The sequence below is a fragment of the Bos indicus x Bos taurus genome, chromosome 23 (genome assembly GCF_003369695.1).
Source record: "Bos indicus x Bos taurus breed Angus x Brahman F1 hybrid chromosome 23, Bos_hybrid_MaternalHap_v2.0, whole genome shotgun sequence".
Classification (NCBI taxonomy): Eukaryota; Metazoa; Chordata; class Mammalia; order Artiodactyla; family Bovidae; genus Bos; species Bos indicus x Bos taurus.
In genome coordinates, this window is record NC_040098.1 from 43,150,494 (window position 1) to 43,162,770 (window position 12,277).

A 12,277-nucleotide genomic window follows, 5' to 3' on the forward strand; every position below is an offset into this window, starting at 1 on the left:
TTCTCCATGTATATCTCTACTTCTGTGGTCAGATTTATCCTTTTAAGGACCCCAGCCATATTGGATTAAGGACCCACCCTACTGAAATGTGACCTCATGTTAACTAATTAAATCTGCAACGATCTTTTTGCCAAATAAGGTCCCATTCAGAGATATTGAGGGCTAGGACTTCAACACTTCTTTTTGGGAGACACAAATCAACTCACAACTCACGCCATCACAAGAGCTACATCTTTCCTGTGGAACTCCATAGTCATGAGCTGGTGGTCTTCTCTTCTCTTCCGGGCCACTGCCAGCACATGGCTCATGACTAAACGGTGCTGCTCCAGGAGCCTCGGTGACTAGCAGTGCTGCAGGAGGCAGTGGTGAATAAGAAGGTGTCATTTAAGTAAAGCCACCCAATTTCTTTGTAAATACGTGTCACAGGGTATTTAGAACCATCATACCCAACCCACGGCTGCACGTTGGTGGACCTATTAAGTAAGTCACACACACATCTTTTTTTGGGAACCTCTTATTCATAGTTCCTCCCCCCGTCCAAGCCTTGTTTCCCCGAGGGAGTGTGCTTACCCCGCTGCGTTTCATCATCTAGCCTTGCCTGTTTCTAAAGTTCGAGCTGTCCTAAAGTTCTTTGCCTCGACGCTGTCACTGCTGTGAGTCATCTCCTGCCACTTTTCTCTTTTTTCACTCTTTCAGGAAGTAATGTTTTCACTCAGGTAACAGAGTCATAGGAAGAGTGTTCTGCCTGTTTGATGATTCATTCCTCTGCTCTTTGCTGTTTCTAAATGTAATGGGGGAAAAACCCTTTTGTTCTGGGCTTTGGTGAATGGGCATGGTCAATGAGGGTGAGAAAATGCAGTCATAAAACACTTTCACCTTAGAGCGGAAGTAATCTCACTTATTTGTCTTCCTGACTCTTTTGAGAGGTGGTATTGTGATTCTCATGGCCCCTGGAATCCACGAGATGGACTCTCCTGCCTTCAAACAACATGCCCATCTGTTTTACTTCCTTCATGTTTTGTTGTGAGTAAATCATGGCAAGAGTGATGCCATATGCCTACTCAACTCACTTTATTTGTGGATCCAGACCACAGGCTCAGAGTCTGAGTTGAGATAGAGCTGAACTTACTCAGTTGAGTGCCTCAAAGGGTTATAGGGGTTAAATCACATCCCCCTACAAGTTCTAACCTCCAGTACCCAAGAGTGTATTTGGAGATTGAGTCTTTAAAGAAATAATGGGGTTAAAATTAAGTCATTAAGACGGACCCTAATCCAATATGACTGGTGTCCTTATAAGAAGATGAGCTTAGGGCCAGAAACATAAAGAGAGAAAACCATGTAAAGATACAGAAGATGGCTGATTACAAGCCAAGGAGAGAGGCCTCAGGAGAAGTCAGCCCTACCAATACCTTGATCTTGGACTTCTAGTCTCCAGAGCTATGAGGCAATACATTTCCGTTGTTTAAGTTGCTCAGTTTGTAGTACTTTGTTACAGCAGCCCCAGCAAACTGATACAAAGGGGGACAGGTTACAGACATGTAAAGTGAGCCTTGATAGGTACTGTGTGCCCCCGTACCCCCACCCCCAGCCCAGGCTCCGCGGATCCTAACTGCTGGTCCAGCCCTCAGCACACTTCATGATGAGATGTTGTGTTTGTTATGAAAAATATCACAGTAGGTTACTTCTTTTATGAATTCGGTTCAGCTGGCATCTCAGCGGTGGTGTCAATTCTTTTGCCATCTTCTGCAGTACTGAGGGAAATTTTCTCTAAGCTAATTTTTTTTAGCTGCAAAGATGACAAATGCTATCAACGATATCCAACCAAAGTATATTTTCATCCCTTTTCTTCCCGTCAAGATAAGCCAAAAGTATTTGTTGCCAGAAATGGAAAACAGCTTGCTCATCAGCCAGATGATCGCAGTGTTCAGAAGTTCCTCTCATTTGCCGTGTGTGTGAAAAGTTAAGAATTGAAAACAGACAGGCTTACTCTGCTTAAACTGTGGGCTCTGTGAAGCAAGAAAAAGAGATTGGAGATTGGAAGGAGAGTTGTAGAGACGGTTTGGAAGGCAAAGTGAGTAAGGGCTTTGCAGATGGCTCTGAGGTGAGACACCCTCAATTGGTTTATTAATAACAGTGGATATAGCTCTTCATCAGTGAGATGAAAGGTGAGCCTCCAGTCACCAAGCCCTGTAGGCTACCTTTGTGTTCTAGAACAAATCCCAATGTCCTACAAAACAGGGCTTTTAGGAACTTCTACTGTGTTACATATAACAAAAATTTCTAGGCAATTCAGTTAGCCCTTTCCCTGATTACCTTGATGGAAATATCTCCCTGATTTCTTAGGAGAAGTCAGAGGCACATGGTGGGCTTGAGGCTTCATGAGAAACACTGAGCCTTCAGGTGATAGGCTTGAATTATTTCACCATGTTTCCACTCATGAGGAAATCGGGGATGCTTGTTGAATTTCTGTGAGATTGAGTTAAATTACCCAGTTACCGTCCCATCATTATGTTATAAGGCTGGATGTTCACTGAGTGATTTCTGGTTATTTTTATTAGTCTCTCTTTGCAAATACTTAAGGGACTTTCTGACAATGGAGAGAACCTTTGAAGGTCTAGAAATGCAAGCTTACAGGAGTCAAATGATTAACCCAAGCTTGACCAAAAAAAAAAAAATTCTGAGGAACACTCAGGGTTCACACTCAAGGCTGTAATTACCATTGCAAAGGTTTCTGGAAGCTCTTATAATCACATTACACTTTATGTCATTAGAAATAAAGTTGCCTTTCAACACTTAGATTTCCTCCTGTACGTGATTCTCAAGGTCTTAAAAGTTAACTGGAACTCAAGGATTTGGCTACCTGAGAGAGGGGGACAAATAAAAACCCCAGACACCTGCCCTGGTTCTTCTGTTTTAAGGTCAGCTCACAGAAGGGCAAAATAAGTAAGTTCTAATGGAAAGACAGTGCTGCATTGAGTGCTGCTTCCTATGGGTCCATTCCTGACAGCCAGCTTGTTTTAAGGGTGGGTGTTCTTAGCAACAGGGAATTCTGGCTGCTGGAGGCAAGAGAATAAAACGGAGAGGTGTGGGGAGGGTGGGGGGGCGTGGGATGGGGTAGAGGGGAGTAGGGGGACCCACTTTCAGATGCACAGAACGTGCGGCTTTCAGTCAGCCCACTTTCTCCCTCCTGTTTGAGTCAGCCCAGTCCCACCCCGACCCACCGCTGGCCTTTCCCTGGGTTCTGGGTCCCCAGCTGACCGAGGCCCCTACGCTTGCTCAGATGAAAGGACAAATCAGAAGGCACCTATCACAAGTCTGTGAGCAGAGAAACAAAGGCCCCCGCTGCCGCGGACACCCTCCCACTAACTTGGGTCTTAATGGTAGGTTTAATTTCCTCACGCTGGCTGAAAGGAGGGGAAAAAACTCAGCGGAAAGAGCCAGGGTGTGGGCAGTGGCGGCGGTGGGGAAGCGACAGCTGTCGTATTCATGGTTAATCAGGTGTGTCTGTCTTTGTGTCGCATCTGTCTGCTACTGTTGCCAGGCCACATGTGAAAGGGAGCCGAGGGGAAGGGGCCATTCATGTTCAAAGGCGGCAGCACTGACCTCTGCTTCGTTCTCCTCGGGGTAGGAGAGCTTGTCTATTTAACTTTCCCCATTATAGGAAGCTGTAATTCTGCTCTATTAGCCCACCCTCACCATTTTGGCCTGACAGACGCAAGCTGCATCCAGAATGCCATAAATCTGCGGGGAGAAGGAGCCTCTTCTCCCCTCCCATGCTTGTCCTTCGGGATTCGGTTTGATTTGTCAAACAAGACAAAACCAGAAAGAGAGAAACAGGGGAGCCGAGGGCGTCTCGGGTCCCCTTCCGCTTCAGACTGACCCAGATGCTAAATGTGTCTTTCCCCTGATGAGCTTTGGGGGGCTTCCCTGCCCCACAACAAGAACACCCGTCTGTCTCACGAGTCCCACAGACGCATGGTGTTCTTGTCAGACTTCAGTCATCCCCCTGGCACCAAACCCTCCCCTGCTTTCCTCCACCCCCTTCCTTCCTCTCTGCCCAGGCACAGAGGGGCAAGGGCAGAGCCTGGGGGCGTCTCCCAGCTTCTCCTGGAGTCAGGTCTGCTTGTTAGATGACAGTCCGGCCCTGCCGGACAGGACTCTGCTCTCCAGCACCTGGAGAAACAGTGGAAAGAGAAACAACCCCGCCACTTCCCAGTGCACGAGAATGTACTAAGACTTAGCAGCTTAGAGTCTGGAAGACTCCAACTGGAGACTCAAACTGACCCCTTCTTACCAGTGGCTCTGGGGGCTCCGTCTTACCCTTTCAGGGTCCTTTGCATCCAGCCTGTCTTCTTCTTTGGGGCCAGCCCTTGTGTTTCTTGGAGTAAATGGTAGTCATCAGCATTTTCAAAATCAAGGAACTCTCACTCAAGCTGACTTTCCTTGAGAATCAGCCATCATGGACTTACCATATTGTTCAGGAGAGCCTGACACTTGCAGATCTATTTTGGTTTAAGCCACTTCTCAATATAGGTACTACCAGTTAAAAACAGCAAAATGTTAATTTTTCTTGTGGGAAGGCTGGAGTCAGACTCTACTGTTACTGCACTTTGTGTGTGTGTGTGTGTGTGTGTATATATACATGTGTGTATGTATGTAACTTTTTCTTCATCAGAATTGTTACCTTCCCAAGGTGTGGATTGTCATCAGCACAGCCAACTTCCCTCTATGAGCCTGTTTGGATTGCTGTGGCTGTTCTATTAATCTGCAACTTTGGGATCAGGAAGGTTTTGTTTCCCTAATGCTGAAAGAGTTTGGAAAACCATTCTACTGCCTCAGGCCCTGCCTCTTCCCTCTGATACACCTGGGATCTCCAGATTTCAGTGAAATCGGTAGGCAAATATGTAGCTCTTAATAGAAGCCTAGTGCTCTGCTAGGCTCTTGTGTGGCCTTCAAGGACATTTCATCTTGCCAGAGACCAAGGATCATGTGAATAAAACAAGCAGTAACAAAGTAGGGCTGAAATTTTGTTAAAAACTTTAAAGAAACAAAGAAAATACTTACACAAAGAAGAATGCACAGTCCTAAGGATACAGCTTGATAAGGTATTGCAGATGGAACACACTGGTGTGTTCCCAGATCAAGAAACAGTATATCATTGCAGTTTCTTAAAGTCCTACCCATGTGGGGACCTCGTTACATCTGAAAATATTCTTCTACAACACAGTTTGGGACTGAGATTGCGTTCATTACCTGGTTATACAAGTTCAATGATGGAAAGGTTCCCATCAGCTGGAAGGGATTTGGGTCATGGCAGGATCTGAGTGTGAGCTGGGTTGGCCTTCTGAGGTTGGGCTTTACAGAGCTGGACTTATGGAAATCATGGCTCCAGGGGAGGATATAGAAGATTCTGGCCTCTTTTTTTTTTTTTTTTAAACAAAACACAACACTATGGCAAAATATACATATTATAATATTTACCATCTTAACCACTTATCAAAATTAAAATTTTTATTATTTATTTATTATTTTTGGCTGCCCTGGGTCTTCATCACTGTGCAGGGGCTCTCTCTAGGCGTGGCAAGTGGGGCTACCCTCTGTTGCAGCGCATGCGCTTCTCATTGTGGTGGCTTCTCTCGTTGCGGAGCTCAGGCTCTAGGCTCATGGGCTTCAGTAGTAGTGGCACACAGGCTAGCTGCTCTGTGGCTGTGCAGTCTTCCCAGACCAGGGATTGAACTGGTGTACCCTGCATCGCAAGGTGGATTTTTAACCACTGGACCATCAGGGAAGTCCCATCTTAGTCATTTTTAAGTGTAACACTACGGCTCAGTAGTGTTAAATACATTCAGATAGTTTTGTAACGTCTCCAGAACTCTTTTCATCTTGCAAACTGAAGCTCTATATCCATTAAACAATAACCCTACTCCGCAACCACCATTCTGTTTTCTGTCCCTATGAGCTGACTGCTCTAGGTACCTCATACAAGTAGTCATACAGTATTCGTCATCTTGTGACTGGTTTATTTCCACTCGGCATTGTGTCCTTACGGTTCAGCCATGCAGCAGGTGTCAGAGTGTCCTACCTTTTTCAGGCTGAATAATATCCATTGTATGTATAAACCACGTTGTGATTATCCAAACATCTGTCAATGGACACTTGAGTTCTACCTTTTGTCTATAGTAAGAATGCTGCTATGAGCGTGGGTATACAAATATCATTTCAAGATCTGTTTTCAGTCATTTGGGGTATATACTCAAAAATAGAATTGTTACATCAACTGGTAGTATTGTTTTTATTTTCTGAGGAACCGCCGTTCAGTTTTTGATAGCAGTATCTCCATTCTGACATCAATTTAACCTGAACTGTTTCCTCCTCAGCAGCGTCCTGGGTGACCCCCGGGGAAGAGGAGATGGATCGAGGTGGTGGCTGTTGTTAGGATGGTGCTCTGGATTCTCTAGGTGCCTGTCCTCGGGGCTTTAGAGCCGATAAGGCAGCAGAAGCTGGAGCCGTGGTTGTTTACAGTGGACACTGGAGACTGTGGTAAAGACAGCGGGAGTAGCTTATTTTGCACAAAGATGAATGAGTTTGCATTATTTGTAGGAGAATGGAGGGCAAAGGGGTCCTTGATTACTAGGTATTATTCAGAGGTGTAACACCTGTTCAGCGTATCATGGGGCTTTAGTTAAAAGTGTTGGGGGTATTTGTAGAACAGACAGTGAAGAAGACAGAGGGAAGGAGAAGCCACTGACACAGTTGTGGAGGCCACACACTGCTTTCCAGTAGCATCTGCGCAGAAAGAGGTGCTGCCTGCCTAGAAAGGTGGTCCTCAGAAACATGGGCGCTGCTGGCCCCGACTGCCAGAAAACCCTCATGTTGAATATTCAGGGGCTTCTTCAAGTGATTTTAAGTGCTTCTGTTTCCTAACTCCGGTTGCTCTCTTGCAGGGGCCAGCCTACCATTAACGAGCATTTGAAGTGGGCATTGTGTGGGTCATGTGGGTGGGGACCTTCAGGACTGTAGATATGGGGACTCATTATTATCCCTGAAAGAACAGAAATAAGGGATTTGCTATTTCTAAATCCCTTTGCTTTGGCCCTCTCCCATTTTATCATGGAAAAAACCCTCAGTCATGGTAGTAATAAATGCTGTTTCCTTTTCTCCCAGGACATTCTGTATACTTGAAGCACACACTTATCTGCCTAGACACACATATAAACACTTGAGGTGGCACAATTTAGTTTCTGCTACTTAGAGCCCAAACATTACCATCTAATACAGACATACAGATAATATATTATGCAACTCTTTACCATTATAAATTGCTTCAACATGCTATTGAATCTCATCAAAATTATTAAGTTGGTATTATTTTCATTTAGCAGAAAAGAGGCTGAAGAGATCGACACTTGTTCAAATTTACACTATGTGTTGGAAGTGGAATTAGGACAAGAATCCGGGTCACTGAAGTAAACTCTAGGTCCACCAGTCTTTCTCCTCCACCATAGGATCTGTAGTGATCATTTGCAGTCAGAGATCACCTTGCAGAAAGATTCAAAGAAGCTACCGATTCACCAGTGACTCAAAGGTAAAGAATCCACTTGCAATGTAGGAGATGTGGGTTCCATCGCTGGGAAGGGAAGAGCCCCTGGAGCAGGGCATGGCAGCCCATTCCAGCATTCTTGCCTGGAGAATCCCATGGACAGAGGAACCTGGTGGGCTACAGTCCATGGAGTTGCAAAGAGTTGGACATGACTTAAGCGACTGAGCATACACCAATTCACTATCTTCATAAAACTTAACTAATGTTGATCTTTCCATGGTGTCAATTTAGAAATGTCTTTATCTTATACTTGGCCATGCACTGAACTCCTTTAAATATAGATAAAATAAAATAAGAATTGAGGTTATTGCAATAGGCATAACTCCAATTGAATCTTAGGGAAGATAGCTGGTAGTGTGGAAAATATTTTTAGTATTCATGATATGTGTACAGCAGCTTATTTCTAACGTTGTTTTGATAATGTACATGTCTTAAATTTCTACTATAGGGATTTATAGGAAATAAAATGAAATAATCTTGCTCAAATGGGTTTTAGGTCAGATTGCAAAGATGTCTTGATCTACCTGTTTGATATAGAATAATAACTATTTTTTCCTGATGAGTTTATAGTATGTTAGTTAATTAAGAACCATTTACCTAGAGATATGTTCTCTTCCTTATCAGGTACATACTGCAAACATGACCATAGATATTATGTAGCAATGGGAAATGCTTCTGCGGTTTTGGAGGTGATTCTTTTAATTTTATCTCACAGCAGTTGTACAGGGAATTGTTGATGCTCATGTTTTATTTCCTTTTGTTATAAAATCTTCACAGTTTGCAAAAATAAAAGTTACGAGCTGTGTGTCCTTTACTTCCTACTCCCTGTGAGAAAGGTTAAGATAGAGAAAGAACATTCAGTGATGGCCATTGTTGGTGGAGAAAATGATACTGGAAACTGGTAGATAAGAATGGGGAGGAAAAAAAATATTTGTCCTGATTCAGCTTAATGAGAAACAGGAATATAATAGTAGCATAGAAAAGATAAAATTCATTACTGTCTTGTTGAAAAGATGTTCAGAGTTGGCAGTCCATAGCTGGTACAGTTCTTCTATGAGAATTTCAAATATTCAGTTTTCTTCTAGTTTATTAGCCTGCCATTTTCAGAATGTAGCTTTTGTCTTTATGGTTCAAGATGGCTGCTAGGACTCCAGCCATCATATCTGTCTTCCTTTTAAAGAAGAGGAACTTTCCAGAAATTCCACACAATTCTTCTGCTCATATCTTATGGTCTACAACTTAATTGTGTGGCCAACTTAGCTACAGGATAGGCTGGGGAATATAGTATTTTTTTGTGGATGGCAATTAGCTAGAGTGAAAATTGAGAGTCTAGTATTTAAAAGGGAAGAAATGGATATTAGAAGAAAACTGCATTCTTTGACATAGGTTATTCATTTTGTTTCCCAAATACCCATGCAGACCTGTCTTCCACCTTCTTGCTACCTGGATTGCAGGTGTAGCAGTGGAACTTCAGAGCCATCTTGGACCCAGATGTAAACTTGGGAACGAAAGCCACACACCGCTGAACAGTAAGTAGGTGAGACTCAAGGCACATGAGTCCCTGGCAAGGTGGAGCTGTAGCTAGACCAGCCCTAGACTTCTGTGTAAGAGAGAAATACACATTTGTTTTGATTAAGCCATTTTTGTTAGGATTTTGATAGTTGCATCTGAGCTTACTCTTAACTGATGTAAGTATAATATAAACTTGTACAATAGCTTTTGTTTTAAGATTGTATCTTATTTTCCCTGTCAGTGCAGGTGGACTGACCATCTATCCATGATCCTGGCCCATTCTGTGCCGAATACCAGATATATAAAGGTCACTAAGATGTAGGTCTTACCTGTAGGAGCTCGCATGGCAGTGAGGGGCAAACAAACCAATGTGGTGAAAGCGCTTCAGTTGCTTCAGTGGAAAGAAATTTGTGTTCAGTAGAGTGGAGCCCAGGGATATTTGTAATATTCTCTGCTGCCATCTTTAGACTGAACAAAACCCCAAGCTCCTTATAAGTAAATTTGGGGTGTTGACTATACCATATTTTTCTTTATCATTAACATTATCATCATGTTAATCACCTATAATTATTTCTTGAACATAGAAAATTTGTTTGTTTTTTGTTTGTTTGTTTTGCTTATATTGGGAGGAGGATGTTATCAGATTAAACAGTGATTTTCCCTTGAGAAGTTTTCAGGATAATTGGAGCAGACTATTTTTACTTAAAACCAAAGATAGATTGGCTACATATAACCTGCTCAAGTAGTGAGCATTTTAGGTGAGAAGAAATGTACTTTTCCTTTTAGGTTTGAGAGTAAAGCTGAATCCCTATTTTCTTGCTATTATTGGCGTTACAATGAATCACCACAGTACTTATGTGTTCCAAAGAGTTCTTAGTTGATTTCTCACTGCAACTTCTATTTTACAGATGAGAAAACTGAAGTTCATTAGCATCTAGGCAAGTCCTGACGAAGGTCGTGCCACTGGTAAACAGTGGAATCAGGATTTGAATTCAGGTCTGGACTCTTTGTATTCTGTCTGTGTGTCGGTTACAACCTTACTGTGGAGACTCAGCCGTGAAAGCAGAAGGAGGTGGAAGGTTAGCGGAAGCTGGAGAGGAAAAAAGGTGAAGATCTTTTGAAGTTTTCCTGCTCAGCCAGGAAAACATGGCTGCAGTTATCAGGTAATTGAAGTGTCAGCGTGATGCTGTCAGGAGGGCTGGATGAATTTGTTCCCATTGGCCTGTACCTGGTGGCTAAGTGAGCGGCACAATCGCAGTTTTCAGGTGAAGAAACTCTCCGGCTATCAAGGGAGTTCCTCTTTAGAAGCAACTCTATGAATATGCAAAATCAATGTCATTGAAGTCTTGCTTATGGTACTGCCTCCAATATCGTTTGATACTCACATAAAAGAGGTATTTGCCATTTGACAGGACTAAGACTGTGAGATTGTGGAGATTCTCTCCAACTCTGTTTCACAAATATCTGTAAACTCGGTTCCCCCGGTGTGTTTTCTTTTATTACAAAGTCTTTGTCACCCTGGGGCCTCCTCTGTCCTTTGACTTTTGTGAGTGACCATTCCTGCTCTTGATGAATTTGAAGTGCAGACCTAGATCATCTTCCCAATGTTGGTAACAAGGAATGCTGTTCTTGTCTTCATTTTTATCTCTAGCCTCCTTTTTTCTTTCTCTTGATTCTTATTCTTCTTCCTGTAGTGACCACGTGCCTCCAGGTAACTGCACCCCCATTTCCTGCTACCCTCCTCCCTCTACCTAGCTACCACCCAACCTCAAAGCTCACATCCTCTAGCACAAGAAATGGTGAGTTCTATGGAAAAAGCATTCAGTGGCCCTTAGGATTGTTGGCATCTTAATCACCTGATTGCCTGCCCAGACAGTGGGGAGGAAATAACCTGAGCCCTTGTTTTCTCAGTGACCAGACAGATTTTGGTGTTGATTAGCGGCATATGTACCTTTGATTAGCTTTCATTGCCAATACTGGGACATGCTTTTTCTAGAAGCTTGGGCCTTTCACTCGTAGGAGCTCAGCCGTAGGTGACGTACACATGTATTGAAATAGGGGGTCCTCCAGGTCATGCCTCACGTTGTAGACACTTAGAAGGAGGTGTCTTTTGTTTGTTGAGAGCTGGGAGTGTTGTTATAATATCCGTCATACTGGGAGGCAGTCAAGAAATCTTTTTGTAAAAAGTGACTGATCTTTTGCCCCCTCCTTTGGATATATTTTTAAATGGCCCCTCTTCTTCTTGCCCTGTAGAATCTCCTTGAATCACATGAGCTTCCATTCCTACTGCTGAAAATATTTGTGTTTTTTATGTAACATGTTAAGCAATATTCCATTAAAAAGGTAATGGATGTTTATTTTAAGGAGATTAGGAAGTTTTTGTTGTTCTTGTTGTTTAGTTGCTAGGTCAAGTCTGACTCTTTGCAACCCCATGGACTATAGCCTGCCAGGCTCCTCTGTCCATGGGATTCTTCAGGCAAGAATACTGGAGTGGGTTGCCATTTCCTTCTCCAGGGTATTTTCCCAACCCAGGGATCGAACCCATGTCTCCTGCATTGCAGGTGAATTCTTTACCTCTGAGCCACCAGGGAAGCCCAGGAAGTATACAAGACCGGATAAAATAAACATTGTCCTTAATGATGATAAGACTGCCATGCTTTATCTTATTTCCTTTGTTTCAAGGGTGATAGATACTTTTTTGGGGAAATCCTACATTTGCTATCATCATTGGAGAGTACATCGTTTTTGTGAACATGTTCTGAGAAAGGGACAGGTGTCTTGATTCCCTCTAAAGTGCTGGGATCTCCCATGAGTCAGTTAATAGTAGCATTTATTCTCTTTGCTCTGTTGTCAGATGCCAGCAATTCTAGCAGTAGGCAGCTTTGGAGTCTGAGAAGTCAGTGTCCCCAGCCCAGTGTCCACACAGGATGTGGGAGGGAATATGCTAACTGATAATTGTTGAAATAGCAAAGTTTTGAATAACTTACTCTCTTGATAAATTGCAATGCATTTTAGACTGAGTCCCCTTAAAAATACTGCTCTTTAGATTCAGAAAGGGGTGGTGTCCATCTGGCCTGCAGGCATGCCTGTGAGGCCCTATTGGTGTGAACAATATCATCTTATTGTTATTATAACATACCCCTTATCATCTGGGTTGTGAGCTCG

At 43.2% G+C, this 12,277-nt stretch overlaps 1 long non-coding RNA gene across 1 annotated transcript; it reads left to right on the plus strand.

Moving 5' to 3' along the window:
• The first annotated feature begins 7,387 nt into the window (after positions 1-7,387).
• Positions 7,388-11,560, plus strand: LOC113881895. Its single transcript, XR_003508199.1, has 4 exons — positions 7,388-7,585; positions 8,225-8,289; positions 9,020-9,129; positions 10,021-11,560. It is a non-coding gene; the product is annotated as an uncharacterized LOC113881895 (long non-coding RNA).
• The last annotated feature ends 717 nt before the right edge of the window (positions 11,561-12,277 follow it).